Here is an 18,979-nt window from a genome sequence, read left to right on the forward strand (position 1 = left end):
AGAGCCAGAACTCCGGAGGCGTTCAGCCCAGGGTTCAAGTCCTAATTCTTCTACTTAGTACCCATGTGACCTTGTGTTAGAGTGAAACCTCATCTGTTAAAAGCAGAAAATAATAGTCCTTTCTCATACGTTGCTGTGAGGATTAAATATAAAGGACTTAGCGTGGCGTTGGGCACAGAAAACTCATTACATAGTGCTGTTAATATTAACATTGTTAAAGTAGTAAGGTTTAGTAGAATAATCACACTTATATGTGGTCCTAATACAGTGCCATTTTGGTTTGTAGAATCCTTTCCCCTTTTGTCATTCTGGGTCCCCTTTGCCTTCTGTTTTACAATGGCATGTGAACCTGTTGTTCCTACCAAATGAGTCAGGCAGGATAGGAACATTAATTTACTTGAGCAGATGGGTATCAGATTCCCTTTGGGAGGGTGGGGGAGAGAAAAGTGCCAGGCATGTGCTGCCACCAAAAAAAGCACAGTACAGTGATTGACTGTCAGAACTGGAAGCTGCCTGGAGAACCATGTAATCCAGCTGTCTCCTTTCGCAAACAGAGAAACTGGACCTGGAATGAGGACAGGACTTTGATTTTGCTCAGGACTCAACAGAGTGTTGGCACTGGGTGTTGGAGAGGATGTACATTTTACCAGGCACTGTGCTTTCCCTATGTTCTAACATAATTCTTGCTTTATTCTACAAATAGTTACAGAGTCCCTACTGTGTGTTTGTACACCCACCAGGAACCGGAGATAGAGTTGTGAATGAAACAAACATGGTCTCTGTCCCCTTGGGGCTTTTTCCATAACTAGCTATGTTAGTTTGAGGATATTTATGTTTTATAATAACATAAACATTATAAGCAATACGTTTTATAATAACAATAAGTTCCAGCTCCCAGCGAGCTTGCCTCATAGCAGCTGGCCCCAAGGGACAGCAGTACATAAGAGGCCTGAATTGTTTCATGATCCCTTGCTGTTCCACAGCCCTTGTGGAAGCCTGGTGAGATTTTAGAGACTGGAGAAAAAGCTGCTTTGTCAGAGCTTTTAGGAAAGGATTTCCTTCTGGTCTGGAACACTTGGACTTCTTTGTCTTTCTGGTTTCAGGCCTCTTATTGTTGTTAAATTTCTGAAAAGAGCAACCCTCACCATAATGCCTTCATTCTGGTTTCCATGGTTATCAGGGGAATTGTATTTTTATGATAGCACAAGTAGCTATTAAGCAATGCTTGGTCAAGTCCTCAACCAGTTCACCCAGAATTTGTCTTGGATTTTTGTTGCTTTTCAGTTGCAATACAGACATATGCTCCTTTCTCCCTTTTTTTCCTCCTCCTTTTCTTCCTTTTTTTCATTCTTTTCTTCAACAAACATACACTGGTGGCAGGGCCAAGAGAAGTGGGAATAAGAACAGATAAAAATAGAGAGAGACCCTGGCCTTGGGGACCTCATAATTGATGGAGGGAGAGTTGGATAAACTGAGGACATTGCCACATCAAGAGGCAGATCAGCAGGTCTCTGATAAAAATGTACATGGAAGCCAGCAAGAGCTCTCTGAGGCAGGAGGGATAGTGACCCGGGCAACCAAGAAGACATCACACGCTTTTCAAAGGAAATGTCAAAGAAACTAGTTCTTTTTTATGGGCCTCAGTCACACAGGAACAATAGATGGTACAGCAAGCATTTTGTTCTTTCAATTTGCCTTAATGAATGAACCTTCTCTTGAGTCACCTTCATGGGCTTTGTTTGAGATGCCTGTTCATTTCCCTCGTTACCCTCTGTTAGCTTAATGATTAGTTTCCCTCTCATCTGAAATGTTGGATATTGTATACATAAAGGTAGGATAAAGAGAGACATTAAGATTTTGTCTATTAATTTAAATGTTTAACCAGTGTGTCTCATTTCACAAGTTGGGTTCTAATGCAGTCACAGAGTTGTTGTTTTTTTTTTTTTTTTTTTTTTTTTCCCCAAGTAGTTTCCTAAGTCCTCTAATGCCCTCAGTAGTGAGAATTCCAAGCCCTCTGGAGGCTTATGCAGTCTATAGGGTTAGTCTTAACCATCAATGTCCAGAGGAGAGAACAGTGTCTGACTGGCGTACCCACTTTGTTATTTCTGACACAGCTATATGGTATCACTATTGAGGAGCTGTTCTGCCTGGTCCAAGGATGTGTGGATGTGTAGTCATTTCGGCTTGACACCCTTTTTGGTCCAGAACCCTGCCAGCAGTATCCCATGCTTGGATTCCCAAGTTAGAGCTTTTTTTTTTTTCTTTTCCCCCAGTTTATGCTCACATTCTTAGCTATTTTCCCCAAAGCACTGAAACAGACTGAAGTTGGGAGCCACCATCCCTCCCATCTGATATTGGGAACGGCATCCTCAACCATGGAGGCTGGGAGGGCTGCAACCTCCACATCCTGACAGGTGCCAAAGAACCCAAGATCTCCAGCTTCCTACCCCACCCTGTCTAACCTAGACCAACTAAATCCTCCAATGTATATCACCTGGGTTTTGTTTCTATAAATTGTAACTGCTTCTGTGAGACCTGCAAAGAAATAGTCTAGCTGCTCCCTCTTCCTCAGTTTAACCAAATTGCATAAAATTCACTATTCATTTTTCTCTCTTCTATTTCATTTGCAGGCGGATGGCTGAATGTAGCCAACTGGGATGCAGGCAGTGTCTCTGGGCTAGGCTCTTGGCAACAGCACCATATGCTGGGCCTTGTGCTGTCACCAGGCTGGGTTTCCCTGGTCTCCTGGAGTCACCCGAGACCATCCAAGATATCCTATTTTTAAATCTTTTATCAGAGCTTAAAGGCTCAGTAACTTTTTTTTTCTTTTCCTAAATTTAACCCAAGTCCTTTTAGTAAATTAGTTCCACTTCTCTTCAACATTTTAATTAACCAAGGATTCTCAGGAATGGCAGCCTTCAACAAGATGTCTACTCTAGGACTTTGGGTACCTACTCAATCTTACTTTTTCACATGTAGGAGGGACCCTCAGGTGACCCTTGATAACACACTTCTGTTCTCTAGAGACTGTCTCTGCCTACACTCCTAAGAGATTAGACAATGAAAATATACATGACTGAAAATTTACTTGACATATATCTTAGAGGTTTGGGAGGCAAGATTTTAATTTTTAGATGAAGGATTTTGGCCAGGGCCGGGGCAGTGGCACACACCTATAGTCTGAGCTACTTACGAGGATCCCTTGGGCCCAGGAGTTTTGAGACCAATCTAGGCAACATGGAAAAATCCATCACCCCGCCTTGTCTCAAAAAGGAAAAAATAAAAAGCTGGTATGTGATTGAAGAAAAAAGGAAGTCTTTTCAATAGTTCTCTGTTTTCTAAGAATCAAACAATGATCAATATATTCCATTATCTTTATTATGAACTTTTTTTAGTATGAAAAATAACAAATATGCATACAGGAAAAAAAAAACCACAAAGGTTTATAAGGGAAATACAGTGTAACCACCACCACCTCAAGAACTGGAGGTTGCCAGTACATAGGCAATCCTTCCTTCCAAATCATAATCTCCTCCCCTAGAAGAAACCACTATCTCCACTTTATGGTAACCATCCCTTTGCTTTTCTAAATAGTTTACTTCCCCATATTTACATCCCTAAGCATGTAGTTTAGTTTTACTACTTTAACTTCATGTGTGTGGAAGCATACTGTTTGCATTTTGTTTGTCTCTTTCCCTCAGATTCTTGCTGTGGCATCCATCCACGTGGCAGCCTGACTGACTTTCATTGCTGATAGTGTTTGATGGTATGAATAGGTCACAGTGTGTTTATTCATTTTATGATGGATGGACACGGATTGCTTACAGTCTCTGACTGCCAGGAATATCCATAGACATTTTCTGTGGTGTATGTGAATGAGCTTCTTTCACATACATCGTGATTTCTCCTTTGAGCCATAGGTATCTAAGCAATGCATTTCTTAATTTCCAAACTTACGAGTATCTTCTGGTTATCTTTGGTTAATTGATTGTGGTCAGTGAACTTGTTCTATATAATTTTAATTTTTTTCGAAATCCTAGTTAAGGCTATATTTATGATTAGTTTTTTTTTTTATAAATGTTCCAGGTGTGGTTAAAAGTAATATGCATCCTACAGTTATTGGATTCATTGTTCTATATAAAGCCATTGTTATCAAGTTTATCAGTCACATTCAGGTCTTTGTTCTTATTTTTTGCCTCTATGAGATTATAGAGTTGTGTTAAAATATCCAACCATGATTATGAATTTATCTATTTCACCTTTTTTTTTTTTTTGCTTTATGCCTTTGAGCCCATATTATCAAGTGCATATAATTGTAAAATTGTTATATCTTCCTGGTGAGTTAACCTTTTATCCTTAGGAAGCTGCCCTTTTTTTTATCCCTAGTAGATTTTTTTTTTTTTTTGCCTTATATTCTATTTCATCTGATAGTAGAACTATGTCACCTTCTTAGTTGATCTGGATGAGTTATATTTTTACTGCCTTTTAGTTTCAACTTTTATGTATCCGTGTTTTAAGATTGGCTCTTATAAACAACACATACTTTTTTTTTTTTTCAGGGGTGGGGGCAGGTCCTAGGAATTGAACTCAAGGGTGCTCTAGAACGGAGCTACATCTTATTTATCTATCCATCTATCTGTCTGTCTGTGTGTCTATTTATTTATTTATTTTAGACAAGGTCTTGCTAAGTTGCTTAGGGCTTGCTAAATTGCTGAGGCTGACCTCAAACTTGTGATTCTCCTCCTTCAGCCTCTGGAGTCACTGGGATTATAGCCATGTACCACCATGCCCAGCAGGTTTGTTTTGTTTTTTTAATAGGCTGACTCTTTGTCTTTTAACTGGAACGGTTAGTCTGTTTTCATTTAATATCACCACTGTTGTGTTTGGGTTTAAGTCTGCCTCCTTATTTTATGTTCTCTATATATTTGTCATGCCGCTCCTCCATTTTGTTTTAGCTTGCTTTCTTCTTTTGTTTTTTTAAAATCATTTTGTTTTTTGTGTTTTTACTTCTACTGTTTTGGATGTTATATACTTTCTCTTCTTTAGTTACCCCAGAAATTTTAATTTAACCAAAGTTGATAGATTAAAGTTAGATGTGATATCCTTACTGTTTGGGGGGACTGTGCGGGGATCTTAGAAACTTGAATTTCATTTATCCCCTTCACACCTAATAGTAGACTAGTTGCAAATACAATGTATCAGCTTTGATTAGAGTCCTTTAGGGACCTACAAAGGAAAAAGGAAAGAGAAGAAAGAATTTACTTGAGAACTAGGTATTTGCGGGAACTGGTTGCACGTGATCAGCTTAGACTATCTGAACTTTAAAAAGAAAATCTCTCCCTATTAATCCCTCAACCTTGCTTGTCTAAATTTGGCCACATTCCTCAGATGATCTATCCTGAGTTGCCCCCATTCCTGGCAAGGGGGATGGATATTCCAATTGTCTGTTTTGGGTCAGGTATCATCTTGTGTAGTAGAGGACTAAGGCACAGCCAATGACAGCTCCATTAGGACTACATTGACTGGGAGCAGAGTTCCTCTAAGAAAAACAAAGTGTGCTGGACAGAAAAAAGTTATACCTACTACATCTACTATACTGAGTAAAGAATGGCTGGGAAGTGACAGAAGGAAGAGGGTTAGAGGTTGCAATTGGAATGAACTCAATCTGTATAAGAAAAAAGGGGAAGAGGTCACTTACAGGGAAGGAAGGAGACAGGAGGAGTCTGGTCTGACAGTTCCTTTGACCACCAGCCACTGAGCACTTGGGCATTGTCAGGTGGGACATCTTGGTTGTCTGCAGCAGCAGAGGTGAGGGAGGCCTGGTGTAGGGCTGTCTGGCATGTGAATGTAGTCAACATGTTAGCCCTGGTGCTTGCTGTTCTCACAGTTCTTTCCATGTGAAATGTGTACATTCATGACTCCTGTTCATATACGGGTAACCATGTTTTCTCACATAAACTTGTGCTCCATCTCCACCCATTAATCAAAACTTCCTGGACCAGAGATAGACATCAGAGGCATGAACAGCCCCAGTTCACAGGCTCATCAAGGACCTGTGATGTGACCTAGTGGGGAAAAAGAGATGCTTGCTGTCTCTCAGAAATTTGAACTGGGGACTACTGACAGACAAGTTGAAATGGTAGAGAGATAGTGAGAAAGAGAAGGGGCCTTTGAGGAGTCCTTGCAAGAGGATGGTGATGAGGTGGAGAAAAGTTTGTGTTGAGTCCAGGTAAAGAGACTGGAGCAGGCCCAGGAAGAGTGGCTGAGGCATGAGATGAGTAAAGCCCCACGGACTTGAGCTACTGAGGGTCTTGGGGCTGCTGTGGATCCAGACTTTTCATTTTGACTCTGAGAGACTCAGCCCTCCCAGGGTCCTTTTCTTCCATTTCCATGAGCTCCTGTAATCCTTAGTAGACCACAAACACCCTTACAATAAGCGCTACCTTATTTGCACTTTCAGTAAAAAGACTGCCTAGAACAGATGTTCAAAACTTGGGGAGCATTGCTCACCTGGGTTAATCTTTTTTGTTTCCAGTGCTGTTCCAATATCTTCTTCTGCAGAACATAACATCTTCTCTCTGCCATTGGATGATTGGGAGCTATGAACCTTGGTGCCTTGGTTATAACAGTGGGGTCTGGACAACCATTGGCTGGCCAGGTAGTGAGCGGCTGCCTGTAGGCCAGCAGTGAGCGTAACTCTGTTTGGATCTCTTCGTTCCATACCTCACAACAGAAAACTCTGACCTAACTGATGGGTATAACTTATTTTTCCCCCTAGGGTGTAGTTAGGATTGGCTCAAAATGTGATGCAGAGGGGCTGGGGTTGTGGCTCAAGAGGTAGAGTGCTCACCTAGCATGCATGAGGCACTGGGTTGGATCCTCAGCACCACATAAAAAAATAAAGATATTGTGTCCACCTATAATTAAAACATAATTTTTTTTTAAATGTGATGCAGAAGCCAGGTATGGTGGTAGAGCCTGTAATCCTAGCAACTCGGGAGGCTGAGACAAAAGGATCACAAGTTCAAAGCCAGTCTCAGCAACTTAGGCCCTAAGCAACTTAGTGAGACCCTGTCTCAAAATTTCAAAAAGGGCTGGGGATGTGGCGCAATGATTAAGTGCTTCTGGGTTCATTCTGTGGTAACACCCACCACCCCTCCCAAAAATGTGATGTAGAGAGAGAAAGAGAAATGGATTTAGGGAAAGGAAGGAGTCATAGGAGAGAGGGAGTCCATCACCATTTGTTGTGTGTTTACCAAGCGTCAGGCACAGTGTTAACTGCGTTCTAGCCATTCTCTCCTTTCATCCTCCTAACAACTCCCTAAGGTAGTATTACCCCCATTTTTATAGATGAGGAAGCAGAGATAGAGCTAGTCTGACTCCACTGAATGTGTAATGTCACAGTAAATTAGCCATCACTTGGTGTGGAATTGCCTCAAGCTGAGAGTGATTAAAGAGAAGTGGCTGGGAAGTAGATTGTGGCTGGAGAGGAGCAGGAGATGGTGGGAATGGGACCCCAATCAGATAGATCCCTTCTCAGACCAGACTGCCTGGAGATAGGCCAGAGGGAAGCAACCATAACGTATAGGTTGGTTTGGGTCCACTTGCCAGGTGGGGGTGCCCTGGATTCATGGATTCTGGCTTGAGGTCCTAAATCTTGGGGCAAGGCTTCCTAACAGAGAACTGTCGGTCCAACTCAGACATTGTACAATACTCAAGTGCATGTTAATTGCAGGAAATGTCATTTCTATTTGATAGTCTACTGGTGTACATATCTGGGATAGTGAGGCTAATAGGCCCTATACTATTGTTTCACAAATTAATGATCCCAGCACTGCAAGATAGGACCTGGGATGTGGTGGAGAGGCTTTGGACTCCATTCCTGTTAGGAACCCACCTGTGCTGCTTAGCAGCTCAGTAAAATTTGAGGTACTCCTGGAAGCTAGGGGTAAGACTACCCCTGCATTCTGAGTTGTTGGAAGTGCTCTTGAGAGTACCTGACATTTAGTAAGCCCTTAAAACACCTTTTGCTGGCCCCTCAGGGTTGCCCATAGAATTTATGTGAGAATCAGGACTAAAACACAGTCTTAGGATTCCCTGCCCCATGCTTCTTCCTAGGAGAATCATGGTGAATAGGCAGTAAGCTGAAAGAGGGGAAGAAGGTCTTGTGGCTTCAAACCCCTCAGAAAACACCTCCCTTACATCAGAACACAGCATTCTGGGTAATGGCATCAAATGCCAAAGCTGAAAATAAGAAACAGCTGGTTATTTCACAGGGCATAGAGAGCTGAGGTTTGAAGAAACAGTGAAAAGCCCAGCTGAAATGTTCATCACCTCCAAAGTTTTCAGTTTTGTCTCATTTCCAACAGTGTGTGTAGGTGGAGAAGTGCAGGGCTTTTGTGGTTCATATTTTACTCTCTAGTCGTTGAGAACAGTTTCAAACCCAAATCCACAAAAGTAGACAAATCTACTTTGATTTTAAGATTTTAAACCATTAATCTATTACAGTTGTTCAATTAATACAGTTTGTACTTACACTGGTACTTTGTATGCCTCACAATATTGGGTAATCCCCCCACCCACCTCCCAACACACACTTTTTGGTACTAAATAGAGTTCTGAGCTTCCCTAGATCATCCTCCATCCTTTTTTTTTTTTTTTTTAAATTAAAACCTAAGCTCCTACCATTTTTGTACTGAGATTGCCAACTTTGATTTTTTTATTATTATAATAATCATGATACAAGAACACAGAGTTCAGTCACCTACCCTCAAGATTAGCCAGTGAAGCAGAGGCAGAACCCAAACTAGAATGTGAAGTCCATTAAGCCCCTCCTGTCCAAGTCATTTCAGCAGGAGGGAGAGAGCCTTTTGTACAGGCACTCAAGGCAGCTTCCATTGCCCACCCAATTAACTAGCAGCTCCCATACCCTTTGGTAGGGGTGTCTGTGTGAACCAACTGACCACTCTTTGTTTGGTTGTTCTTTTGTGGTGCTGGAGATTGAACCCAGGGCATTGTGCAAGCACTCTACCAACTGAGCTATATCCCCAGCCCCCAACTGACCATTTTTGCTATCACTGCAGACTCCTGGAGCTGCAGCCAGACTGAACTAAGAACCGTGTCCTAAGCCTGGCTGGAGGCTCCCCACTCAGGTCTTTTGCTGATGCTGTCATCTCCTCTGCCTGCCCTCCATTCTCTGAATATCCTAGTCCTACCCATATCTCAGGGTCTAGCTCAGATGCCGACTCATCCGTGAAGCTTGGTTAAAAACAAAGACCTTGGATGAGCCTGGCTTCAATGGCTCCAATCCTCTCTTTCCAGTAGAGTGATTTGAGGAAAGGCCATTAAGTTCTCTCAGGCTTAGTTCCTTCATCTGTGAAATGAAACAATAACTACTTTCAATCAGTGCTTCTCAAGCTTATGATGCATACAAGTTCCCTGGTGATCTTGTTAAAATGCCAATGCTGACCTAGTAGGTGTGGGGTGGTGCCCAAGATTTGCAATTTCTAATAAATACCTAGATCATGGGAACACATTTTGAGTTGCATGGTTTTGAAGAAGTGTTGAGAGAATAAAATGAAATTATGTATGAAAGGCATTCAAGATGGTGCCTTTTAAACAGTGGTGCTTAGTCAATTGTGGCTGCTGCTGTTTTCGTTACATTCTATTATTATTGGCTGATTTCCCTGGCTGGAAGTCACATTTTTATTCCCCTGACCCCCGCCACCCCTAGGGGGTTGAACCAAGCGCTATGCATGCTAGGCAAGTGCTCTCCCGTTGAGCTACATCCCCAACTGTTTTTATTTATCTGTTTGTACTGGAGATTGAACCCAGAGGCACTTAACCACTGAGTCACATCCCCAGCCCTTTTATTTTGAGATAGGGTCTCACTGTCTGAGACTGGCTTTGAACTTGGGATCACTAAATTTTTCTTTCTTTTTTTTATGCGGTGGGGGAGGTTATCAGGAATTGAACCCAGGTGTGCTGAACCATTGAGACATATCCCCAGCCCTTTTTAATATTTATTTTGAGATAGGGTCTTGTTGAGTTGCTCAGAGCCTCACTATGTTGATGAAGCTAGCTTTGAACTTGCAATCCTCCTGCCTCAGCCTCCTCTGCTGCTGGGATTACAGGCGTGCTCCACTGCACCCATTGGGCTTTCCCTTTTCTTGTGGCACTAAGGGCTTTTCCCCTTGTACTGTGTTTCATTTTGTTTTTGTTATGCATTTTTTTGGGGGGGTGGGGTTGGTAGATGTATCTTTGTCATTACTAGACTTGGGAGCAGGACCTTTGATCTATTTCCCTACTGACCCCTCATGGTGCTTACAGTGTGGTCTTACATACAGCCAGTGTTGAATACACACTTTTTTTTTTTTTTTATTCCACAGGGATCTATGTGGCAGTGACGGGGACAGAGTGAGTGGTGTTGAGGTATCAGATAACAGCATAATCATTCATTTATTCAGTATTGAGCACCTACTGTGGGCCAGTCATAATACAAAACAATGGTAAAAGCTTCTGCCCTTAAAGGAGCTTACATTTTACTTCAGGGAGACAGGTAATAAATAAAGAAAAACATACCTAAAATCATGAGCTCCTTAAGAGCAGAGAAGGTGTTTAATTCACCACAGTGAATTTCCTCATGGTGTTCAGGCCCCACACCAGCTGGCCAACGTGGGTCTGCATGTGCCCCTTTACTGTTCACATCGTTGGTTCCAGTGGGATAACTGGGTGTTTCCTCATGTCCCCTTCATTCACCCCACAAATCCACTCATACAAAAGCATTAGTGAGCTGCAGAGATGTTACTGGCAGATTTGTGAAGGAGCCAAAGAAAGGGCTTCACTTTAGGCAACTTGACTGTATCTCCATAGTTCCCTTCCAACCACTGTTAACACCTAGGTTTCCCCTGATGGCCCTTTTCACCACACTGCTTCAGCTATGGGTTCTTCAGGAACAGACACCTCGGTTCCTGACCCCAACTACCCACCCATCATGATGATCAGCAAACTAAACAGCCCAGAGAGCATACCTTTCTCAATAGCAGTGGAAGTACAGACAGCAAAATCAGACAAGGCAAAGCTTTCATTTCAGTGCCTTCCATACAGAGTTCTGTAGTTTTCCAAGGGTGTTCATCTCCACTATCTCCTTCCTGAGTCCTTTTCCGTTGTGCACCCGTTAGACATTGGACTAGCCAAGGACTTGGTCAGGAGACCTCTTCTGTTTTGTCACTAGTAATCTTCTCTCAAGTTATGTTTGAAATATCCTCCAGATATTCAAATGTCACTCCCCCAGAGACCTTCCTTGACAACCCTATCTAAAATAGCCCCTAGGGCTAGGGATGTGGCTCAAGGGGTAGCGCGCCTGCCTGGCATGCGTGTGGCCCGGGTTCGATCCTCAGTACCACATACAAACAACGATGTTGTTTCCGCCGATAACTAAAAAATAAATATTAAAATTCTCTCTCTCTCTCTCTCCCTCTCTCACTCTCTCTTTTTTTAAAAATAAATAAATAAATAAATAAAATAGCCCCTACACGCACATGTACCCCTTAGCCTGCTTCGTAGTATTTACATTAATATTTGTTTAATTTGTTGTCTGCCTCGGATGGTAGGGACCTTTTCTTGTTTACAGCTTTTCAGTACTTGGAACAGTGCCTGGCGCATAGACAATGAATACTTGTTGAATAAATGATTGTTTTCTTTAGAATTTCTCAAAATCTCCATGAGGTGTGGCAGGGCAGCCATCTTTAGCCTCAGAGAGGTGAGGAAGTCGATCAACCCTGTGAAGTTCAAAGACTTGTCTCAAGTCACAGGACTAGGAAGCAGGAGAGAGAGCTTGTTGAGAGCCAAATCTTATGGGACTCATCTCCCCAGAGCGGGTCTCTGCCTCTCCTCCTGAGACTGGGGACACCAGGTGGCCTGGAGCATGTGGATTCCTCCAGTTACAGGGGACGTTATGAGGGAGTCAGATAGACACCCTGAGCCCACACTCTTGAGAACGTAAGAAAATGGAAGTGTTTGGGGCGCACCACAGGACCTGCTCCTTCCCATCCCAGACAGTGTTTTTCCAGTTTTTTCTCAGGCAGCACACTCCAGGTGCACAGGTCCTGGGGGATGTTCGTTACTCTTTAATTCTACACTGGAGGCCCTGATGGCAGGTAGGAAGGGCAAAACTTGAAGAGCACATTTTTAAAAAGTGTTACCTGGTTATAGAATCCTATTGCTGCGTGGATCCCCATGGGTTGGTGTAAGACAGTAAATAAAGTCAAATGGAGCAACAGGCAGTGTGGCATTTAAGAAAGGAAATCCGCATCTGAGCTCACAGGGGGTCCTAAGGGGAGGATTATTTGCTTCATTCTAGATTCAGACCCCTGGAATTAGAGACAGGGACTTATTTAGAGGAAGGCAAATCTGAAGGATAGAAACGAACCTGCTGGGTGTCCTCCTTTCCCTGAGAGGCCAGCTATAGCCCATTTGCTTCCTATTGCAGGTGGGCTTCTTGGGCCCCCAAGAACACTGAAGCCCCAGTAGTTTCTGTGTCAGATGCTGTCTTAGTCTGTTTTTTATTGCTATAACAAAATATTTGAGACCAGGTATTACAAAGAATACAGGCTCCAACAGGCATTGTGGCACATGCCTATAAGCCAGCAACTTGGGAGGTTGAGGCAAGAGGACTTCAAGTTTGAGGTGAGCCTGGGAAACTTAGTGAGACCCTATCTGGCAGAGGAGTGGGGAAATTTAAAGTCTGGGGATGTAACTCAATGGTAGAGCACTCGTGAGTTCAGTCCCCAATACCATAAAACACAAACATACAGGTTTATTTAGCTTATGGTTACAGAGTGCAGGAAGTCTAAGAGCATACCTTTAGTCCTACCTACTTGGGAGGCCAAGGCAGGAGGACATATTGAGCCCAGGGATTTGAAGCCAGCTTGTATAGCAAGACCTGATCTTAAAAAAAAAAAAAAAAAACCAAGAGCCTGCATTTGCATCTGCTCTGCCTCTGGTAAGGACCTTCTTGCTGCATCATAACTTGGTGAAGGCATCACATGATGGGACCGAACTGTGCTAGCTTGGATCTCTATTCCTTATTAAGCCACTAAGACCATCATAGGGCCCTACTTACATGACCTCATCTAATTGTGATTACTTCCCAAGGCCCAACCTCCAAATATCATTAAAACGACTTTGGAGATTAAATTTCCAACACCTGAATTCCCAGGGACACACTCAAATCATAGCAGGTACCCTTGCCCAGAATTTCTTTGTTATTATTGTTATTATTAGAGCTTTATGGTTATACATAGTACTAGGATCCATCCCCACAAATTCATACATGCATGGAAATTGATTTCAGTTCATAATCTCCCCCTTTTCCCTTCTGGTCTCCCTCCCCTCTCCCATTCTCCTTCCTTTACTAAACTTCCTTTTGCTCATCTGTTAATTTGTATTTGATGGGGATCTTTTGTTACCCTTCCCTCCTCCTTTCCTTTATTTTTACTCTAGCTTCCACATGTGAAAGAAAACATTTGACCTTTAAGTTTCTGGGTTTGGCTAATTTCACTTAGCATGATATTCTCCATTTACCAGCAAATACCATAATTTCATTCTTTTTTATGGCTGAGTAGAACTCCAGTGTGTGTGTGTGTGTGTGTGTGTGTGTGTATACACCCCACTATTTCTTAATCCATTCACCTGTTGACAGGCATCTGGGTTGATTCCATCCATAATTTAGCTATTGTGAATTGTGTTGTTGTAAACATTGAGGTTTGCCCAGAATTTCTGAGATACCTCCATGTCATCTTGAGGAAAGAAATTTATCATTTAACATTTGCATAATTGTGAGTTTCTGCCTTTATTCTTCCACCTAACATACCTCTCCTGGATGGACTGCCTTAAAAGGTATCTCTGATCACCTCCTGAGAAATCAATAATAGAGTACCAGCTCTGAGCCTGGCATTCAAGGCCTTTACCCACGTGAAATGAGTAAGAGGGGAGAACCTCAGTGTTCCAAGGGGACAGAACTGAGATCAACTAGGGAAATAATTAAGAGCTAGACTCTGGCTCAGTTTGGGGAAGAATACTGAAGTCACTGTGGAGTAGCCATAGAATGGACCATCACAAGGTGTCCAGGGACTTCATAATAGTGCCCTTTACAGTTCCATGTGCTCCATCAGTCAGGAATAATTAAGTTATGCTATAGTGCTATAGTAACAAATTGTCAAGTTGTTTTGTTTGTTCTCTTTCTCTCCTCCCCACCCCTCCTTCTCTCCCTCTCTCCTTCTCTCCCTCTCTCCCTCCCTGAAACTAGGGATTGAACCCAGAGGTGCTTTACCACTGAGGTACATCCCCAGACTTTTTTTTTTAGACAGGGTCTCATGAAGTTGCTTAGAGCTTTCTAAAGTTGCTGGGGCTACTGTTGAACTTGAGATATTTCTGCTTCAGCTGCCCAGATTGCTGGGATTATCAGTGGGTGCCACCACACCTGGATACTACCCAAGTTCTTAATGCCTTAACTCAAAATGAAGGTTTATTTTCCATACCCCAATCACTCAAGGATTCAGGTTACCTGGGAGGTCATCAAATATTGCCAGTTGCAGAACCAGAGCTGAATGAGAATGAGCTCTGGAGGATCTTAGATGCTGTAACCCAGAAGTAACACGCATCTCTTCTAAAAACACATTTGCTAGCCAGGCTCAGTGGTGCATGCCTATAATCCTGGCGACTTGGGAGGTTGAGGCAGCCTTATCTCAAAACACAAAAAAGGGCTGGGTATGTGAGTAAGTGGGTAAGTGCCCCTGGGTTCAATCAGTGGTAGGGCGGGTAGACATTAGCTAATTCTAGGCATATGGCCCTGCCCACCTTCAAGAGTGACAAGAGACCAAAATCTCATCAAGTGCCTGGAGGAAAAACTAGAAATAATCAAAAGGCATCAGTTACCAACAGATGTGCATTAGGTCACCACCCTCCCTCCACCCAGCATGGGTGCTGGAGATGGACCCCAGGGCCTCACACACACTACAAGAGCTCTTTTAATCATCACAATAAGCCTTTGGGGTGGTATCAAAATCCTCAATTTATGTAAGAAAACTGAGGCCCAGAGTGGTTAATGGACTTGCTCAAGTTCACTTCCAACTCGATCCCAGGCCTTCTTTGAGATAACTGGTCTTTGCCTGACACAGCAAAGGCCACATTACTGAAAGGGTTGAAGCTAAGGAGGAGAGCCATATGTTAAGGATGCTGCATTGAGGTATGGATGGCGGGTGGCTAACACAATCTATAGACAGCTTGTTAAAAACACACATAAGGGCTGGGGATGTGGCTCAAGCGGTAGCGCGCTTGCCTGGCATGCGTGCGGCCCGGGTTCGATCCTCAGCACCACATACAAACAAAGATGTTGTGTCCGCTGATAACTAAAAAATAAATATTAAAATTCTCTCTCTCTCTCTCTCTCTCTCTCTCCCTCCCTCCCTCCCTCCCTCCCTCTCTCACTCTCTCTTTAAAAAAAAAAAAAAAAAAAAACACATAATTGCTTCTACTCTAGAGATCAAGATTCTGGAGGCCTGAAGTGGTGCTAGGAACAAGCCCTGGGTGATTCATAGGTAGAAAGTCAAGAACCATGATTAAAGATCTACTTCTATGTGAAGTCCTACCAAATCTGGCTCAAAGATTCTCTTTACTCTGGAGCTCTATAAGCTGCAATAGTGCTTAATTCTTTCTGTCTCATGTTGATATTAGCTGTGTTGATTTGCTTATCACTTGATTTGCTTATCATTTTTTCTCATCCCAGTATCCCCCCCAACTCCTGAAGGGCCATGTTGGCAAAACAAATAAACTGAGGGATGAAAAGGATTTTTATTCTTTAATTTTTTATGCACATTGAGACCTTAAGAATCTCTGTGTAGATGGCACATGCCTATAATCCCAGCAGCTCAGGAGGCTCAGACAGGAGGATGGCAAATTCAAAGCCAGCAACAGCAAAGCACTAAGCAGCTCAGTGAGGTTGTGTCTCTAAATAAAATACAGAATAGAACTGGGGATGAAGCTCAGTGGCTAAGTACCCCTGAGTTCAATCCCCAATACCCCCCCCCCCCAACCAAAAAAAAGAATCTCTGTGTAGGCTGGGCATAGTAGCACACACCTATAATCTCATTGACTCAGGAGGCTGAGGCAGGAGAATTGCAACTTAGTGAGACCTTGTCTCAAAAGAAAAAATTAAAAGAACTGGGGTGTAGCTCCATGGAAATGTGTACTTGGTTCAACCTCCAGTAACAACAACAACAAAAGAATATGTGGAAATTTCTAGGTTGATGCAGCTATCTCATGGGGAGGGGGGTGATCCCCAAAGCTCTGTTTACATAGTAAATTATGTAAGATTAAGAAAACACTAATTATTCACCTAAAAATTGGAGGTAAAAACTTGATGGAAAGATTCATTTCTGCTTATTAAAAGCAGTGTTAATAAGCATGTACTTTTTGATAGATATTAAATGCTGTGTTGGATTTTTGCTGTATTCTAACTAAACTGTGGCCTAGGTTTTTGTTAATGGGCTGTTGAGTAACCATGACAAACCCATCTGGGACCAAAATTGGCAGTGCTGGATGCTATGAGATGTAACATGGAGCACACAAGGGGTTGGCTGGGTGGAACATGTGATGTAGTAAAGTAGGCTGAAGTTGGCAGGGAGACAAGCTTCAGTGGCCAGCACGGTGGTTGTAATGTAGGTAGTATTATCAAAAGTTCAGTCCTTGTCCCCAGTGCCCGTCTAATAATTAGGGCAAGGTTTTGAGAAAAAGGGGAAAGAAGTTTTATTGCTTTGCTAGCAAAGGAGAAACACAGGATTTCTGTCCCAAAGGCTGTGATTCTGCCTATCAGGGGAAATAGGGTTTTTAAAGAAGTGATTCAAAGGTTACATTCCAGGTGTGCCTTCTAAGGGGTCATAATTCACTTGTGGACTTGGGAGATAGCCATTTCTTAGTCGGCTGACTGTGTCCCTGAGGTTTGAATTACTTCACTCCTATTGGTGTAGTTTTTTCTCAAAAAAGATAATTCAGCCTAGGATGGGACAAAGGGTAATCTTGCTTCCCCCAAAATCGGGAAAAAGGAGAAGAAAAATGGGGGGTCAGTTTTTAAATAAGGCTCATAGGTAAGCAGAAACAATTATGTCCAAAGCATGGAGTGGACTCCTATTTCATTAATAGTGATTTAAATCACATGCCTCCAAAGAATTGGAATATTAGCAGAGGTCCCAGGGAGGGGCCTACATGAACAGACATGAAGCCTCTTACCTGGAAGGCTATGTAGATTAAGGTTAGCTTGTTCACTCTTTTGGTGGTGCTGGGGATTGAATCCAGGGCCTTGTGCATGAGAGGCAAGCACTGTACCAGCTGAGCTACATCCCCAGCCCAGCTCATTCACTCTTAAACACCTACTTGTCAGAGTTGTTCCTTGTAGAAGGAAAGAACTTCTTGGAAAGTACATAGTATATGGCACTCCCTGGAAAAACAATACCCAGTTATACTCAGAAGAACTAATCAGAAAGTAGGGCGTGGGGTGGAGAACAAGAGGTCTAAGAAGAAGTAGGTCAGAGCTCTTATAATGATCAAAAGATATTCCTTCCAGATGCAGCAATTGGTCCTGTTTAAAATGAACTGGTCCTCAGGGATGAACTGTTTGGATAGTGGATGGTTTGTATACTTTCATATGGGAAATTATAAAAATGAGGTTAATATAATTCTTCTAGTGATTTTAAATTGAAGTCACCAGTTCATAAAATATGTACTAGGTGAGCACTTTACCAACTCTGAGCCACAACCCCAGCCTGAGTTTTTTTTTTTTTTTTTTTTTTTTTTTTTTAAGAGGATAGAGACATTCAAAAAGAAAAGTGTAAACTGTGTGGGGACATAGTGTGATGGGGGAGGGGGTAGCATCTATTATGTGGAAGGAGGAGACTGAATCTGAGCTAGTTAGCAGAAGTGGCCTGCGTGAAGGGTCGGGGCTAATAGAAGAATTATAATATGTGAAGTCTTTGAATTTAGAGAACCAAGTACAGGTTACCAAGACTTATATGGAGATAGCAAAATAATATTTTTTATTACTTTATAACTGAGGGGAGCCAAGAACATATGATCATCCCTCAGCATCTGTAGGAGATTGGTTCCAGAATACCACCCCCTGCCCCACAGCCACACAACCACAAATACCAAAATCTGCCAGTGTGCAGCAAGCTCCTCATGTAAAATGACATAGTATAGCTGGGTGCACACACCTGTAATCCCAGTGGCTCCAAAGGCTGAGGCAGAAAGATAGTGAGTTCAAAGCCAGTCTCAGCAACTTAATGAGGCCCTAAGCAACTCAGTGAGACCCTGTCTCTAAATAAAATACAAAAAGGGGCTGGGGATGTGGCTCAGTGGTTAAGCACCCCTGGGTCAAGAATCTGGTACCAAAAAAAAAAAAGACAGTATTTGCATATAACCTATGCACATCCTCTCATATACTTTATTTTTTTTAAATTTATTCTAATGTGTTATACACATCAGCAGAACTCTCATACACTTTAAATCATCTCTGGATTACTTATATAATACCCAATACAATGTCAGTGCTATGTAAATAGTTTTGTTAAATTGTACTGTTTAGGAAATTGACAAGAAAACGTCTATACCTGTTCATTACAGATACAATTTTATTTTCAATAAGCAGTTGGTTGAATCCATGGATATGGAACTGTGGAAGTAGAGGGCCAGCTGCAGCTGGCAGGGAGGGGCTTATTGAGGCTGAATTGTATTTAACCCCCTCAGAGTGGCCCTGCTGTCAGAGCTCTTTCTTCATGCAAATAGAACTGTGATAAGAAAAGCAACATTTGAATTATAAAACAATTAGAGACAGAGCCCTGTAAAGCTTTCTGAAAGGTCTTGAGTAAAGTTGGGATGGATGTAGAATGCAAAAATGAGACCTTGTGAGGGAAATAGGTTATGTGAG

The 18,979-nt window shown here is 42.4% G+C and overlaps 1 protein-coding gene across 2 annotated transcripts in view; it reads left to right on the plus strand.

The window, feature by feature from the left end:
- The window catches only part of Fbxo10 (F-box protein 10), a 53,483-nt gene that overhangs the window by 633 nt on the left and 33,871 nt on the right, over positions 1-18,979 (plus strand). The window lies entirely within an intron of this gene.

This window comes from Callospermophilus lateralis, chromosome 2 (genome assembly GCF_048772815.1).
Source record: "Callospermophilus lateralis isolate mCalLat2 chromosome 2, mCalLat2.hap1, whole genome shotgun sequence".
NCBI lineage: Eukaryota > Metazoa > Chordata > Mammalia > Rodentia > Sciuridae > Callospermophilus > Callospermophilus lateralis.